Source organism: Pundamilia nyererei, unplaced genomic scaffold, assembly GCF_000239375.1.
Source record: "Pundamilia nyererei isolate P.nyererei 1_Seehausen unplaced genomic scaffold, PunNye1.0 scaffold00144, whole genome shotgun sequence".
NCBI classification, from domain to species: Eukaryota; Metazoa; Chordata; class Actinopteri; order Cichliformes; family Cichlidae; genus Pundamilia; species Pundamilia nyererei.
Window position 1 is genome coordinate 1487038 of NW_005187545.1, and position 17210 is coordinate 1504247.

Consider the following 17210-nt stretch of genomic DNA (forward strand, 5'->3'; position numbering starts at 1 on the left):
TACATATAAGTTAAAAAGTACACACACACACATACACAGAGAGGATTAAGCTGTGGATCATACGGCAGGCCTCGCAGGTCGATAGGAGACAAACGCATCTAATAAGCCGATGATGAACTCTGAGGGTCCCTCTTCTGGGGCCCTGATTCTAACAAATGTAGTATTGACTTCACAGACACTCAAAGGAACACGTTACGTTTCCAGCAAGGACAAAGAGTGCTGAGAGATGCGACATGAGCTGCAGAGGGTTCAAGTATGGATCATACAATCGACTTAATACCACCCATCTAATGACAAGCAGAGCAAAACAGACATGCAACAGCCTCACAGCCTGACAGGACAAACCAACATAGTGTAAAGACTATAACTGTTAATATGCATTCACCAGGGCTGGAACTACAATACTTATCAATATTGCTTAAGTATTGCCTTTGATATTTCCTAAACTCGAAGGGAAAGTCTTCTAAAGTCTTGGGGGGTTTTTTCACATAAAACATTAAAGTCAAAATATTTTTCATTCAGTAAACATTAATATTAACATTAGTAATGTTAGTATGTGAAAAACATTAGTAACTTATTACTTCACTGAAGTTCTGGCTACAAAAAATCACCGTCCATAAATGATTAGCTTACAGTGATTTAATGGTAGTGCTAATACTTAACATACATTTGAATGATTACAAGAAAATGAAGACAAAATGTGGGAATTACTTCCAGATACATTATTAATATGACTTCCTGGAGGGTTATCACTAACCCCCAACAATAAGTCAGGAACACATTAAAGCCATTTCACCTGCAGTTATTCATCAAAGTGATTCAGTAATGTTAACTACTGCTATGCAGCTCCACGCTGTGCATTATACATATGACTTATGGGGCTCTGAGGCTGAATTACAGTCACATGCTACAGAGCCTGGTGAGTCAGACTGCAATGGCACTGCTTCACCTGTGTGTATGGGTCTGAGTAGGCACACAATGGGTCTAATGAAGAAGAAAACAGCATTTTTAATTCATCTTTAGTCATTGATTGTTTCCACGAAAATCTTTCCTTCTGCTATTTTATATTTCAAAATCATTGCTTTAAATTTGTAGTGAAAGCAAAATAATTTAAAAAGTAAGCGTACACAGACTGGAGGATGAGATTAGTTTTTTTTTTAACATGGTAAACACTCAGTCTTGTGTTTAGTGTATTCAATTAAAGAATTCTGTAGTTTTGGTTAAAAATAGAGTGACACAAGTATCACAGGGTCCATTATGCTTATACTCTAGAAAAAAAGCTAACTTGTGTTCAAGCAAACATACTAATCAACATTTTTTAATACAGCCACCGGCCACTTCATTAGGCCCACCTTGCTAGTACCAAGTTGGACCCTTTTGCCCTCAGAACTGCTTTAATTCTTTGTGGCACGACTTCAGCTGCATTGAACATGCTCAGCAATGCTTTCCCAACCTTCTGTTGACCAATTTTGGTGAGCCCGTGTAAACTGTAGCCTCAGTTTCCTGTTCCCAGCTAACAGGAGCTGCCTTCAGTGTGGTCTTCTCCATCTGCTTCAAGGCTAAAGGTGTATAGGAAATGCTGTTCTACATACCTTGGTTGCCTTTCAATTAACTCAAAGCAATTTGACCTTTCCCCTCTGACCTCTGACATCAGAGGGGCATTTTCACCCACTGGATAGTTTCTTTCTTTTTTTCAGACCATTCTCTGTAAACCCTGTGAGAAAAATATCACCTTTCTTCCTCATTCCAATGCCGCAGTTTGACCTCAGTTTGGTCATCTTGATAATGTTTACATGTCTAAATATACTGAATTGCTGCCATTGGATTGGCTAATTATATATTCCCATTTTTTTAAGAGAAAGCTTGTCTTCTATTGTTTGCTTTCTATTAGTACCAATGTCTACGCATAAGAGGAAAAAGCATGTTTATAGCCTCTAAGAAAAAGTGATTTCTGTCGTGGTTTCTAGAGCTATTGTGACCGTGTTAGTCAAGATTTTATACGCAAAGAAACAAAAATCGAAAACAGAAGTGGTCACATTTGAACATCTGATCAGAGCAGGTGAATGACACCTGAACCCCGGGCCTCTTTGGAAACATGCCACAGTTTATGCCTGATGATAGAATTGTTGTTTTTTAAAGAACTACAAATGACAGAAAACTATGTACTTAATATTTGACAGGAGAAGACACTTTTTGAATGGCGGTCTGTGGACAGAGAGATCCTCTGGGTCCAGCGCTGAGCGACCTTCAGCAATATGACGTTTTAGGCAGGGTCACACTTGCCTCAATTTTCAGTGGCTTTCTCCATCTCTTATATACAGACTATAGTAGTGTTAGACTAGGGTATCACTGTGTGTGTCTGTGTTTTCAGCACACTGTTTATTTTGTCTTATTGTGTGTTAGTATTAACAGTACTAACGTTACATTTATGCACACACATGTGCGTTATCTGTATATTTGTGTTTATCTTTCTGTGTTTGCATAGTTGCTCGTGTGCCGTGTGGGTCAGCAGTAGCGAAGCGGAGTGTGTGATAAATGTCCTGTTTGGTGCTGACAGAGCAGGTCCTGGAAAGCTATACGGTCCCAGGGGCGGGAGGCTAATCATGGCGGTTTCTCTGGAGCCCTTATGCCACTGAATGACAAACAACTGTAAGCGCCACTCAACAGAAAAGTACACACAAGAATACACGCTCACAACACTGATTTAATCTCCGTCCCAAATGTTGATGATCAAGTTGAGTCACGTTAAATTTGTCCATAAAGCCCTTTAACAAACAGGTTTATCGCAGGGTGGCTCCAAAAAGAGCAGAACAAACCAATGAAAGACTAAAGCTGGTCTTGATGCAGTCAAGACTCATCCTTGTAGCTGGTAATAAATTGACACAGGGATTCAAAAGCATCTGAGTGGCTCTGAGGAAAAGGTAATGAGTGTTTTTGGCTTTTCATTACCAGGAATTTAATTACTTACAACCACCAGAGTAATGAATGTGTACGCGAGCTTCGTTTAGCCCACTGTGAAGCATTTTGAGTGTTTTCCATGCTTATCCTCTTGACAATATTTGCATTGGTGATCAGAGCTGATACTGTGTGTAGACACAGTTCTGTTTAACAAAACATTAATTATGTAAACCCAACAAAAGCAAAGCCAGCTCCCCTGGCCTCTGTTTCCCTCCATTTCTATCATTCTCTCATCCACTTAAGTCTGCATTCATCCCTCCATCCTGCAAATGACAAACACACGTATTCAGAAACACACACACAGTGCAGTGAAGCAGAACGCATCTGGCTACACACCCCGTCAATCTCACACTGCTGTGTGGCCTTTCTGAGGAACAACTCCGGCTCTGTCCAGTCTTGCTGCTGCTGCTGATTGGAGGTTTCACTCAGTACTGCATGAAATCCCACATAACACAGACAGGGAAAATATGAGCAGAGGGCGAGAAAGGGGTACACAAAGAGGGGTAAAAGTAGAGGGAGGGGCAGCAGGAGGAGTAAAAAGAGAGGGAACGGGCTAAAGAGATAAAAAAAAAAAACGAGAAGCCAACAGGGGAAAGGAAAGCTGCAGAAAGGGCAGAGCGAGACCAGAGAGAAATCTGAGATACACTTGTGCCTACCAAGCACTTCTTTTTCAGCTCCAGCAGCACTAAACACATGCATATGAAAAGCGCCGGTCGCTGCAATAGCAGCACGACTCCCCAAAACGCGTCTGAAGCGTGGCGCTGCTATGCTGAGAAAAATAAAAGATTTTCAACTTCCAGCGCTCTACGCCATGGGCGCTAAAGACATGCAAAGTTCTCGGCGCTGCCAAGAACATGCCATAGCACATCTGAAAATAATGTGGAGAAAAAAAAAAGTAAATAGAGGCCCCCCTGTGAACATGTAGCCTCAGGTTGCGTGGGGGGTGGAACGGTGTCAAACGGGTGGATCGGGTCGATCGAGACGTGAATGGAGCGCGGCGTGAAGGAAAAGTATGACAAACAGAGCTGCAGCTTAACGACTCATAATAGCATTACCGCCTCTTCTAACCCCCCGTGCTCAAGGTAAGAATGACTTCTCCTGAGCACGCTGGGGCGAGAAGAGAGTTAAAGGAAGCAATGACACTGACTGAGGAAAGCACAGTGCAGCTGTGAAACCTCTGGCAGATACTAAAGGAACACTCCACGATATCTTCATACTAATCCTGCTCCTCTGGGTGCAAACTGCAGACGTCGCACTGTCAGAGCACAAATGAGGTGTGCTGCACCGTTGCAAAGATAACAGCTTTCTTTACACCTCAATGTGTGTGAAAGACAGAGAAAAGACAGAAGGAGACTGGGAATTTAGATTTATAGTGTGCATGCATGCTTTTGTATTTTAGTGATGTCATAAAATGGCATTTTAGGACAGAATAACCAGATATACTTTCTGCTTTTTGCTTCACGCAGAGCCTCTTCTAATTTTTTATTTTCGAAATGAACAGAAAATTAATTACAAACTTTGGTGGTTTTCAGCAGGTTTTAGGGGATGTTTACTGGGTCCGTCTGTGTCTTGTTTCATCTGTTATGTTTAGCCTGTGTCTAAAAAGTGACAAGTGTTTCCAAACTACTAATTTGCCTATTAACATAATAAATGGTACCTGTTAGTTTTGTATTTGCTATAGTTTATATATGAAGAGATAATAAATCATTAGAAGGCATAAGCACAGAGTTCATTTAACTGTATGTGTATATACTGTAAATAAAAGATGGGCATAGCTGCTGTTTTGAGAGGTCCATTTTTTATCCTATGTTTGAACATTTGCTGGACTATCCTATCCTGATCGTTCTTGGTAAACATCTCCACACTCCAAATTATATCCTGTTTTAACCCCTTTGTACCCCAGAACAGTCACGGCAGCAGGCAAGTTTCTATTACTGTATGTGTATGAAGACAGGCTTTGTAACAGATAACACTTGTTCAATCACTGAATCAGAAAAAAAGCTAGAACAAGAGATTGATTTATAATTATTTTTTAGGAAATATCATCAAAGCCGTCAATTTTATCATTTCAACACAACTAAAACACTTCTGGCCACTAAACTCTTCATGAACGGCCTTAAAATGGTTTCAGCCTTCACACTCTACAATATATCCTCGTGTTACCCAAGCCTAGTATCACATATCTCTATCTGAGGGTCCAGTAACCAGACAAGCCAAAAGGCCATGTGTCCAATCTGCTGTAAAAACCCTCTATGCCCCTGCCCTGCTCTGCTAATACGACCTTATTTGCAGGCAGCAGAAACAGCCATCTCGATCATGTGACCAGTCCTCGCTTGGTTTCCAGTTGCAAGGCATGGATGTGGAGGATTTTATCAAAGGCCAAGGAAAGAGGGCAGTTAGTCTCCACATACACAGCTAATTCCACTCCCTTAAAAGGTGGCACGGCAAACAGGAAGCTCTCCACCCTACATATTGCTAAAGGCCAAAACAATGTGAGTACCGTGGCTGCTGAGATAATAACATAACATAGTGTGTTATGAGCTTTCATGTTGCTAAAACCACTAATGATCTACCTGACTGACTGTCTTTGTCTGGGTTTGCTGGTGCCTGGCGGCTCTCCTGCAGCACGGTGCCACACACAGCGTCACGATAATGGAAATGACAGGAGGAATTCGAAAGCTGTAATTTTCCCGAAATTATAATCTGCGCTTGTAAACATATACGTGTCCATGTCCTCGTTTACCCTGCAGGATCTGCGGTAGCTGAGCGGAAAGAATAATCTGCATCAAAACACCCTTTGCCAGAATGACTTCATTTTCATGGGTGCTGTGTTTTGTGACTTTAAAGCCAGAGGTTGCAGTCAGCTCAGTTTTCCCCATTTCCCACAGATTCTGGCCCGTCAGCTTTAGACTGACAACACCAGGGCGGCTGTCGGCAGGATGTGTGAGATCTGTCCCTCGTTCCCTCCTCTCATCTCCATGTGTCTGCATTTTTACAGCTCTACCTGCCCCCCCCCCCCCACCCCTCACGCTCTTCACCTTGACCAGGATACATGACTGGGGAGCCAACAAGCCCGAACATGTGTATGTGAAGGTGTGTGTGTGCTTTCTCAAGCATTTGTAGGTCACAAAAAACAGCCTCACTGGGAGTCTGACAGAGGGCTTACTTTTCAGTCTGGACCGGCCCAAAAGCCTTGCTTATGAATGTTATATTATAGTGGTGTGTGCAAGGAGAATACAGAATTTGTACAATATATACACATTTACAAAAAAAGAAAAATCAACAGGTGAGTGCAGACACAAAGCTATTATAATGCATCACAGGACAATTCATGAAAGTGGCCGTCGCTGCAGCTCCCTCAAGAGATTTAAAGTGTTTAATCTGAAGCACATGGCTTCATGTGGATGGCTTAGACAGCTGTAATCTAACATGCCTCAAGGAACAAAATTCCTCTGTTATCCAGTCACTCACATCTGATGGAAAGTGGAAGGAACTGGGCCGCAAAAGTGGCCATAAAGTGACTGGAACTGCTTCCTGTGAATGATGCAAACCTATCTTGCTAACTCTGGTCCCCAAAGGACACCTTTGGAGCACAGAGTACGCTGACATACAGGAAGGTGAAAATATTTTGCATATATGTCAGACGTCCATGTTTCAAATAAAACAAATTTTAATATTAGATAATCAGAGAAAATACAAAATGCAGTTTTTAAATGATGATTTTATTTATTAAAGGAATGGGGTCACCCAAATCTAATAACTTGATTTATCACCACTAGCAGCAAGAGCTGCAATCAGGTGTTTGCAATAACTGACGATGAGTCTTTCACATTACTGGGGAAGAGTTCTAGGCTGCTCTTCTTTGCAGAATTGTTTAAATCTAGGCACATAAACAGGACCTTCATACTCTTCAAACCCTTTAAAGGTCATGCCAAAGCACCAATCAGATTTACTGCTTTCCTCCAAATGTAACAGGGATCAAACTTTTGTCCCGTCAGTCCACAGAATATATTCCCAAAAGTCTTGGGGATCAAGATGTTTTCTGGCAAATATGAGACGAGCCTTTTTGTTCTTTTTTAATCAAGAGTGGTTTTTGTCTTGGACTCTCCCATGGATGACAATTTTATTCAAGTCTCTTTCTCATTGTTGAATCATAAACTCTGACCTTAACTGATTTAAGAGAGGCCCTCAGTTCTGTAGATGTTGTTTGGAGTTCTTCAGTGACCTCCTGGATGAGTCGTCAATGTGCTCTTGGAGTATTTCTGGTAGGCCAGCACTCCTGGGAAGGTTAACCATTTTGTTTCAAGTTTTCTCCACTAATGGCTCTCACTGTTGCTGGAGTCCCAAAACCTTAAAAACGGCTTTGTAACCCTTTGAAGACTAATATATGTCAATGAATTCCCAGCTGTTCCTGGGTTTCTTGGCATGATGTGTTGGTTTTTGAGATCTTTTAGCCTACACTTTGTCAGACATGTACTATTCATGGGTGTTCCTGATCAGGCTCACATGTGATTATTGAAAATAAAGCCAGTTCTGCAAAAAATATGTTTAGGTTATGATTCAACAAGTGGTACGGAATTACTTTTACACAGGGCTGCGTTTTTCCCTCAACAAAGGAAATCATCATTTAAAAATGAAACTTAGTATTCACTCAGGTAACCTTTGTCTTATATCAATATTTGTGTGATAATCTGAAACATTTAGCTATGACAAATGTGCAAAAAATATGAAATCAAGAAGAGGGCAAATACTTTTCACAGCACTGTATATGTAAACCAGCACCAGTCTCATCAACTAATGAAGCGAGTGAATGTAAGAAGTGCTGCGGATCAATTCAGGTTAAAAGAGGTTAATGCTGTTTGCCCTCCGGGTAACAAAAGGGCACGCCTTGCATGACTGCAAATGTTTGGACATATTAGCTACATAAGATATGTTTTTAAAACCAATGGAACAAAAAAGTAGGCGGTACAGAATGACAAAAACAACCAATGAGCATCTAAAGTCTTAAAACACACACAGAGGCAGCCATTACCACAGGCCTGACATCAGCCAAATTACTGAAAGGAGCTTTTTAAACAGGCACCTGCTCATTACCTGAGGATGATTCACTTTTTTAAATTACAGAGCAACCACATGACCCAGGTGCATTAACCGCCCCTCCTTCCCTGCCTCCCTTCATGGCATCCAGAGATGCAAGCCCATGCACACAGATGCATACACAGCTAATCCTATTAAAAAAAACATGCACAGATTTTAGTTCTAGGTGTGACAATTTTACTCTGCGCCACTGTCGCCATCAAGACTTGGTTAGTATAATCAAGTTAATCTGCATAGCGGGGACTGGCTAATGAAGTTACCTTCTCCCATCACCCCAGGATAGGAAATTATGTCTCTGTCGGGGGTCTTTTAACCTCGACATGCACGCATGTTTCTCCCAACAGCCTCCGGAAACACACACCTTCACACACCAGCTTAATGAGTGCCTGGGGAGACAGGCAGACACACACACACACACACATAGACACACACACACACACACATAAAGACGGGTCTGCTTTGAGCTCACGTTCACTCTGCCTAGAATACTGAACCCTTCCCAGAAACACTGAGCGTACTGTGGATCCCCGAGAAGCCCTAAGGCTGAGAGGACAAGGGCAAAGATGGAGAGAAAACACAGAGCCTTGTGAGAAATGCAGAGGGAATGATGAGAGAAAGAAGCGAAATCAAGAACAGAAAAGCACCTTGGCACCGCAAGAGATGTGACTGATCCGAGGATATGTCTTTTAGAAAGCTCAGTGAAATCTAGTTTTACTTCATGTTCAGTTTGTTACGAGCATTGCAGAACCAGCCCAAGTTTAGGGATTATTTGAGACTCGTGACAGTTTTACAGGAATTTTCACATCACGTTACCACAGCCAAATGGAAAGCAATCAAGACGCTATCAATTTATTAGTTGTATTTATATTAAAAGCCTATATATAAATGTTTATGACCAAGGCATCCCTAAAAAAAGAAGCACATTGAATCGCTGTGACTAAACATGGCCGCAGCAAAAGAGCAGCAGGCACCAGCTGTGAGAAAGCAGATGTTTTCCATGTATGTCTTCCAGTAATTCAGACTCACCACTTTCGGCAGCTGCTTTACAATAGAAGTCTCCCAGTAAAACAAACAGATGCCAGCTTTAAGCACGAAGCGGTAACCTACGCTCACTGAAACGAGCTATGCGAGCCATGTGAAACCTTTAGCCTTAATGTTGCTTGTTGGTTTATTTCTGTGAAGGATATTTAACATGGCTTCCCTCTGTTGACTACGTTGGTGAGCATGTGGAGCTCTGTCTTTTCATTTCCTCGCAACTTATTAAAATCAAACAAGTTCAAGATAATAACCGGCCAAATTATTATAACTGGATCAATAAGAACGTGTAAACATCAGGGCCGGTCTGGTCAATACGGTCTCTATTTGACTAAATTCTCCAAGCTCGTTCGTCTTGCAGCCACCGGTGTCACTTTCATAAAAGAAAAGCGCTACATCAATAGCCTCTGATCCTTTTTTGATTATTATTTTTGGCAGCAGTAGAAACAGAGTCACTGTGAAAGAAACCCTTATGTTTTCACAACTGAGGACTGGAGTCCATGTTGTGGGAGTTTAACTAATGTTTTCATTTTCTGAACGTCTACTCAGACGCGACTCCAGACTAATTGGTGGCATGTCAGGAAGTTCTCACTGGGACCGCCCTTCGTTAAAACAAATGATCATAAAGGCCAGTTTAAACTTTACATATCAAAGCTCAACTACAACAAGTCAAATCCTCAGAAACACTAAACGAATTTGTCTGTGCTAAAATTATCTGCTAAAATTCACATTGTCTCGATTGTTAACATATTAGACATGGTATATTTCAGTATGATGGCTCTAATATACAGCCCAACCAATATAGGGTTTTAAGACCCATACCAACACGGATATTTCGCAATCCAAAAATCTGACGTTCCAATATATCGGTCAATGGGCAGGGCAATATGGCCAAAAAATATTTATCACAATATATATTTGAAAATTTGCAATAACAATATAACTATATCGTCAGTTATATCGTCAGTTATAATTGACGATGGTGAGACAAAAACTCCACAACTTTATTAGTGCAAAAAAATCCCCATCAAGTTATTTTCACTTAAACAAGCAGCTGTTTATATTAGTTTAGTTCATCAGTTAGTCCCACCCACCGTTTGCTACTTTTGTCATAAGGCGTGCAGCGCGTTTTACCCATATTCTATAGCGATATTTCATTTTCTTATCATTGCCTAACATTTTACCAGTATTACCGTGAAAGGTGTAATATGGCCCAGCGTACTGTAACGTGCGGTGGAGATAAAGCCAGCCACGGAGGTGTGCAGGTGGACAGCAATGAGCAACAACTTGTAACTTTCCACAAGTACTTATTTATTTTAAATATCAAAAATAAAACTCCCAGCTTAAGGCACGTTACTGGAGAGGACACTAGTCCACATACACATGGAGGAATCTATTACAGAGATATAACGAAGAAGAATTTTTAAAAAAAGGGGGAATGAGAGGCGCCACCATGTGGTGATACACTGTATTACAACAGCCACAGTAGCAACTGTTACAATACCATGAAACAACAACAGATTTCCCTAAAATTTTGTATTAAACATTCAGCTAGTAGGTGTGTTTGTGGCGTTCCAAGCATCAAATGGTAACATGGAAGTAGACTATAAAAAACCTATATAAAACGTCAACACTTAGAACTATTGAAGGGTGTTTCTCTCATCTCTACTTTAGTAAATGTTGATACCAATAAATGGTAGATAACCAATATTGGCTGATAAATCAGTCATCCTTTCGTAGTGGGTTTATAATGGTACCCTTGTCCAGTTGCCAGTTCTAGCATTTATCTAGCTGGAGCTACAATTAAGCCAATCTAAACATACAATAGATTCCCCTTTAAAATTAAAGGTTTAAAATGATTTCATCTGCTGCAAATACTAGAGTTTCATGTCTATTTACGTGCACTCCACAGACTAAAGACAGATTTTGGGAACTCGTCACCTCACATGACCAGTAGAAGATAAGTAAGATTTCTGTCATCCAAGATTTTCTTTGGTTGACTACAACCCTAATAAACCTTTACTTAACCCTCAATAAGCCTTTATGTATAGCTCCTACATCTTTCTTTTAGCAGAAACTACTACAGATGTTTCTAGACACGTTTTGTGCAGCTGTTAGGTAAGAACATTCAATACTGTTCGAACTTATGAAAAACTCAATAAAACTCCCCTTCAATCTTTCTTAGCCCTTCACCCACACTTCTCCTTTTATAAAGTTCAAACAGAACGTATCAACCAGACACATTTTATTACAACTTGGGAGAAAAAAAATTCTTTCCTATCTGTGGAAAAAAGACAGACGTACAGACCAATCTTAAATCCTTCAACAGGAGCTTGTGGCGCCACAGGGACTCACTGGACTGGGATAAATCCTCAGTTCCATGGCCTCGGCACTGAATGAGCCTGTTCCCCCAGGGGTACATGTGCCCAACCAAGCCAGCAGACAACCAGTGAAGTGAGAAACCTTGCTCTAGAGGTAAAACCTAGTTAATTCATCTGCTATATTGAAAGTTCACCAATGCATCTACAAAAGCTGCTGCCGAATCCAAATCTAAAGTTGTCTCCTGTTTTTATTGACCCATACAGCTCACAGAATGAGACATTTGCCCTAGTCGTGACTCAGGAAGAGGAATTAAGAAGTCAAGTTGTTTGGGAGGAGTTTTCTTCCTTTGCTTGTGCCATGTTAGCCAGACAAACACATTCCTGTCTCCCTCTTGTTCTGGCAGCACTATCTCAGTTAGGCCTCCATGCTGTGCAGTCCCTCTGATGGGATTAGCTCTTAAAGACTGTGGAAAACAATTCCCTGCTCCCTTCTCAATAAGGTCAAAACAAAGCATTGTTGTGTCATGTCATGCACTGATAATTCTGCCAGCTATGCACCTGCAGCAATGTTTTCTAATGCGCAAGCAGCTGATACCAGCAAAGTTCATTGTAAATAAGAGTAATGCGATAAATTAGGTGGTTCATTTGATGTAACCTTTTCGTGTTTGGATAAATCTTCCCTCTACATTGTTATTATTCACACTGGCCTGCTTCCATATCCTTTCTAAAGGGCAACAAATGGCTTCACTTATGGAGGTGGTGCAGAGGCTACAGGCATTGGGTTACCTCTGCACAATAAAAAGCTGGACTAACAACAAAGTGGCTGTCATACCACTCTTTGTTTCACATGCCAGACGCAGGCTATCCATTTCAGCAGCCATGTTTCAGAAAGCAGAGGAGGGCCAGGACCCAGTGGTATCGGACTTTTAGTCCCGCCTTACAGCTTGCTCACACTGTTAATGAGAACATTAATTACATTCCACAAAAATATCTCAAAAACTGTGTTTATGTGTGTGAGAGAGAGACAAACAATCATGCATCTTTCCTTTTAGAGGCGCTGGTGTTAGGCAAACACATCGGAACATTGCTTAAATACCTCAGGGAGGTGTACAGCAAAACATTACCATTTTCTAATTAGGTTGAGACAAATTCTATAAAGTTTGAATGGGCAAAGAAGAAAGATAAAGCGGGAAGGTGGAGTGCTACACACTGTGGGTAAACAAAGCAATCTGCAGTAAAGCCTATTAGCGCAGGGCAAGGGATCTCAGTATCAACAGGGTTCCTTTGTCAGTCGTCTCACTGTCACATGATAGCAGTGCTAAGAAGGGTAATACCCATATTAACCACTATTCTCCTAATGCTTTTTCTCCTGTCTCCTGTGATCAGCCTGCTTCTAGCAATAATCCCGAACTAAGCTGATTCTTAATTACCCTGGCTGTCCGAACAGACAAAGGCCAGGGCCGACCTGCTCTGAGGTCTCTGACACACTGTGCACTCCGGCTACTCTATAAACACAGAATGGCTACAAAGCCCGTTCCTATAGCAAAGCCTGGCTTTTTGATCTTTGCTGTGCAATGCATTTATCATCACAACAGTGTGTCCTAAGAACGGTATGCTAATTTTTTTCATTAGCATTTTCACTCCGTGGAAGAATAAAACAAACAAAAGCGCCATAATAATCCACAAGGCTGTGATTTATGGAAGTTCAAAATGGCCAAAGGAGTTCAGCAAATATTTACATATAATCAGGTGGGAACAATCACCACTCTGGCTCTGCCACATACGCAAAACACACACGCGGCCAGCGCGCATGCAAACAGCCACACACTGAAGGGCCAAGCAATAATTACAATCTTCTGTTTGTGGTTTAGAATTAAGCTCTTTGTTAACGACACCCCGTGGGCTCACTGGGCATTCTTGCATATTTTTTGGCTTTTGTGCTAATGTGAGACACGCAAACGGTGCTCTGCCTTTGGCTGCGGTAGGTCCAGGCTATTTGAAAATACCATGAAAGCATTCCATCCATATTAGCCCTTCCAGGTCCTTCGCTAGACGTCTGCCATTCATATCAAAATGCCAAAACCAACAATAAAAGCGCTGAATTCTGGATCCACAGGGCACGCACGGGCCCTGTGAGTCGGCGCCTTTGCAGCAGCTCACTTCACAGGGATGCAGTCAGTCGTTTTCTACCATTGAAGTATATTTTAGAAACTCAAATATTATATAATAGCAATCTATAAACTATAGCATAATGTTATATAAATCTCCAATTTGATTCAGTGACTTTTCCACGTTACTTCTAATGGCACCCTCTATTCTAAAAAAAAAGAACAACAGGAAATTCAATTCTTCTACTGTATGACAGACAAGCATTTCTGCAGATATCAAGTGTACAGAATGGCACTGTCATGCCATTGCCCACTTCAGCCTATCAATAAGTTCCTCTTCTCATGGGGCAATTACCTTCCCACTGCCAGCCTCATGTCAGCTGGCACACAAGTCAGACAGCAAGCACAGGTACAAACAAAGGTTTTTCAAACCACTCGATGAGCCGTGTCTCAGGAACATCGGGCAGCTAAGAAATCATTTGCCCGGGAGGACCCTGGAAGGCCCTCTGCAGAGGTCCTGAGAGCCCTGAGGGCACGTTTGCCAGGGCTACCCTACTTGGAATTCAGGTAAGAAGATGACCAGCTTTTTTATATGTCTGCATAAAAAGACCTAAACATCAAAGCACTGTGCAGACATTAATCTTGTACCTATTTCTGAGCAACACAATAGGAGCACCACGAACTGAGGATAAAGGGCAAATATTTTCTTGGTCAGGAGCTCTCTCTCTCTCTCTTCATTAGTGTCCTTGAAGAAGTGACTCGCATGCTGTCTTAATGCACTGGATAGCAAATACAGATCATGTTTTTGCCTTTGGGCAATTATACCATCCTGCCACAGAAAATGAATAATAGATACTGTTTTCTATGAATTGGCTGCTAATGAATGGTTTGAATGTGCACACTGCAGATCAGGCCACACGGAAAATGGTAGAGAGGCAAATCCTGAACTTGCTCATGAAACTATAGAAGCCTATCAGATAAGGTGCAAAAGACTTATACATATATATATATTTGGGTTGTCACAATCCCTTGAGCAACTGCTGAAAAAGCGGCGTGTCAAAGTGAGAAGTATTGTGACGGGAGGTCATGTAGGATCGAAAGGAGAGTTTCAAGAGGAAGAAGACAATAGGCTGACTGTGACAAGCTGTGTTTGAGAAATCAATACCCTCTGCTTTTGCTCTGTCTCACTTCAACACCTAAGTCAGAACAAAGCTTTCAAGGCTGGCCGAGTTCCCAAACTCTCTTTACTAACATCACTTGACAAAAGCTTTTCAACCCATCGAGCGGTTAGAAGCCGACACATCTGCTAGCGTATCACAGCACGTTGCCATATTCTGCAGACTCACTGCATTTGTTTACATTCAAAACTGAAACTGGTACTCACACAAAGCACCCGCAGTCCAGAGGAGAACGAGGACTGCATGAACTCTACAAAAATAAGAAAAATTACGAATCTGGAGGAGTAGCGTGCAACGTTCCTCACATGGACCTATGATGAAACTGCAAGCAACAGCCACATTAGTGATAAAACCATCCAACCCCAGTTTGGGTGTATTTTCACTTCAACTAGAATTTCTAATAGTTATTTAATTTAAACTCCTCAAAAAGAACCCTTAACATTTTTTCTCACTCCAGCCTATAAAGGCTCGGTCACAGGTCAGTGCACTGTGTACAGTTAACTCATTTCTCTGTGTGCAGGGTTAATGTTAGGACAGAGAGTATTTGAACCAAAGCAGGTTTTTTCTTTGTCCTTAACACTAACCCAATAGTTTTGGTTCTCAAAACCTAACTAAGCACAATAAAAAATGAAATGATCCCTTAATCCAGACTCTTTTCAGCCCAAGGACAAAAACTGCTGTATAAATATTATATTTCCACTTTAAATGGCTCATTTAAAAAAAACTACTTCAGTATGAACTATAAATATCAAATATTAATTATAGTTTTTAGATTTTGACCCTTTAAAGAAGAGGGACTCTAGCTGAGGTGGAGCTACATGCATGCTCCTACATGGTGCTGCCAGCTCTTCTCTTTCTGTCCATGCAAAAGTCACACTGCCCTTATATTTGCTGATGAGACAGGTTGGGAGCAGCACCCTGCAGATTTGAATTGATTTATTATTTGGCCTGTAAACACAAAATGCACATCTCTACATGAGTATGCAGTTCCTCTGTGATTCCACTGGGATCAAACCTCTGGCTGCTGGGACGTAGCAGAGCCTTGCACTCTATGTGGAAGACAAAAATATGGGGATGACCAAAACATTGAGAAGTCCATCCTTTCACTGCTTCAACCGTCTCTTCTCCACCCACCCTCCAATCAGATGATTTAGAGTTGGACTCCAGCTGGTCTGTTTCCACCTCTGAAGCCTCCTCCATGTCAACCTGAGAGTCCTCAGAGGAGGATGAGGTGCCATCTTTCCAGAGCCTCCCGTGTGCTGTAAAGTCTTGCCACCTCCAAAATGACTGCACCTGCACTCCTGCTCATACTTCCTACCATGGCTGCTGTGTAGCTGCACAAACTCCTCGAGCAAGAACCAAAATAAAGTCCAGTTTTGTTTTGATTCTGGCTGCTGAGATATCTTTAAAGCTCTGAAAGATTACCTATGGCTTATAATTATTGAATTAGTTTATAACACAGTGAGGCCTTTAAAGAGAAAAGACTAGAAGGTGGACATCACGCGCACACACACACGTGTCGTTTAACATGGGTATGTTTGTGTGACATTAACCATGTCTTGAGCTTAAGGGAGCAGCAGCTTTGTCTGGTTGTTTGCACATGTGCATTGTGGATAAACCTCTGGTCTTTGACAGGAGCCTGATAGGAGACTAGCTTACTAGACAAGCTGCCACTGGCTCTGCTTTCACAGCTACCTTTGCAGGAAAGTTAAACAGGTGGAGGTTCCCCTTAGCATCTATGACAAATCACCTGTTTCAACAAATTCACTTTGTTTACCACCGCGCTTCGTTTTCGTTACCTTCCCCAAAGTTATGCTTTAGCATTTGCATGCGTGTCATTCTGTCTGTGAACAAGATAGCTTAAACATTTTTGAGTGATCAGAATATAAAACTGTGTAGGGGGTGGAGGGTAACGTCGTGTTAACAAACCATTACAATTTGGCTTACACCCACCAAGATCTTCAAGGTAAACTTAATTATTTGTTGGTCAAAAATTGACAAAAAACCTTAGAAACTATGATTCTGTGGTGCAATGTGTACTCTCAAAATATATAAAGTAGTGTATAAAGACTTAAAATATCATGTTACATTTGACCTCTGACCTCTTCTTCAAGATCACTAGATGGATCTATATGGAGCCATTTAAAATGACTGATAAAAACATGTTGGAGGGGGATACTTTGAGTATAGTTCATTCATTTTATTGTGACTTTGTTGTGCAATTGCACTAATATTTTTAATACTCCTAAAAGGCGTAGTACTTTTTTAGGCCTATTAGAACTATTTTTAATAGCTGTTTCTTTTTTTAGAAATATATATACACGTCACAGGACAATCATACTACGAATGTCTCATCATCTAATACTGATTCAGCACTAAACTAGATCTTATTTATATGTCAGCAACTTTGAAAAAATATCAGTATTTTAAGCCCCAGAATTGGTTGGTTAGTCAACATCATCACATGTTAATTGTATCTTAAATCAAGAGCTCTGTGCTGGGCCCTAAATTAT

General features: G+C 41.2%; 1 protein-coding gene across 4 annotated transcripts in view; it reads right to left on the reverse strand.

Moving 5' to 3' along the window:
* ptprub (protein tyrosine phosphatase receptor type Ub) overlaps positions 1-17210 on the reverse strand; it is a 188094-nt gene that overhangs the window by 162686 nt on the left and 8198 nt on the right. The gene's annotated exons all lie outside the window — the stretch shown is intronic.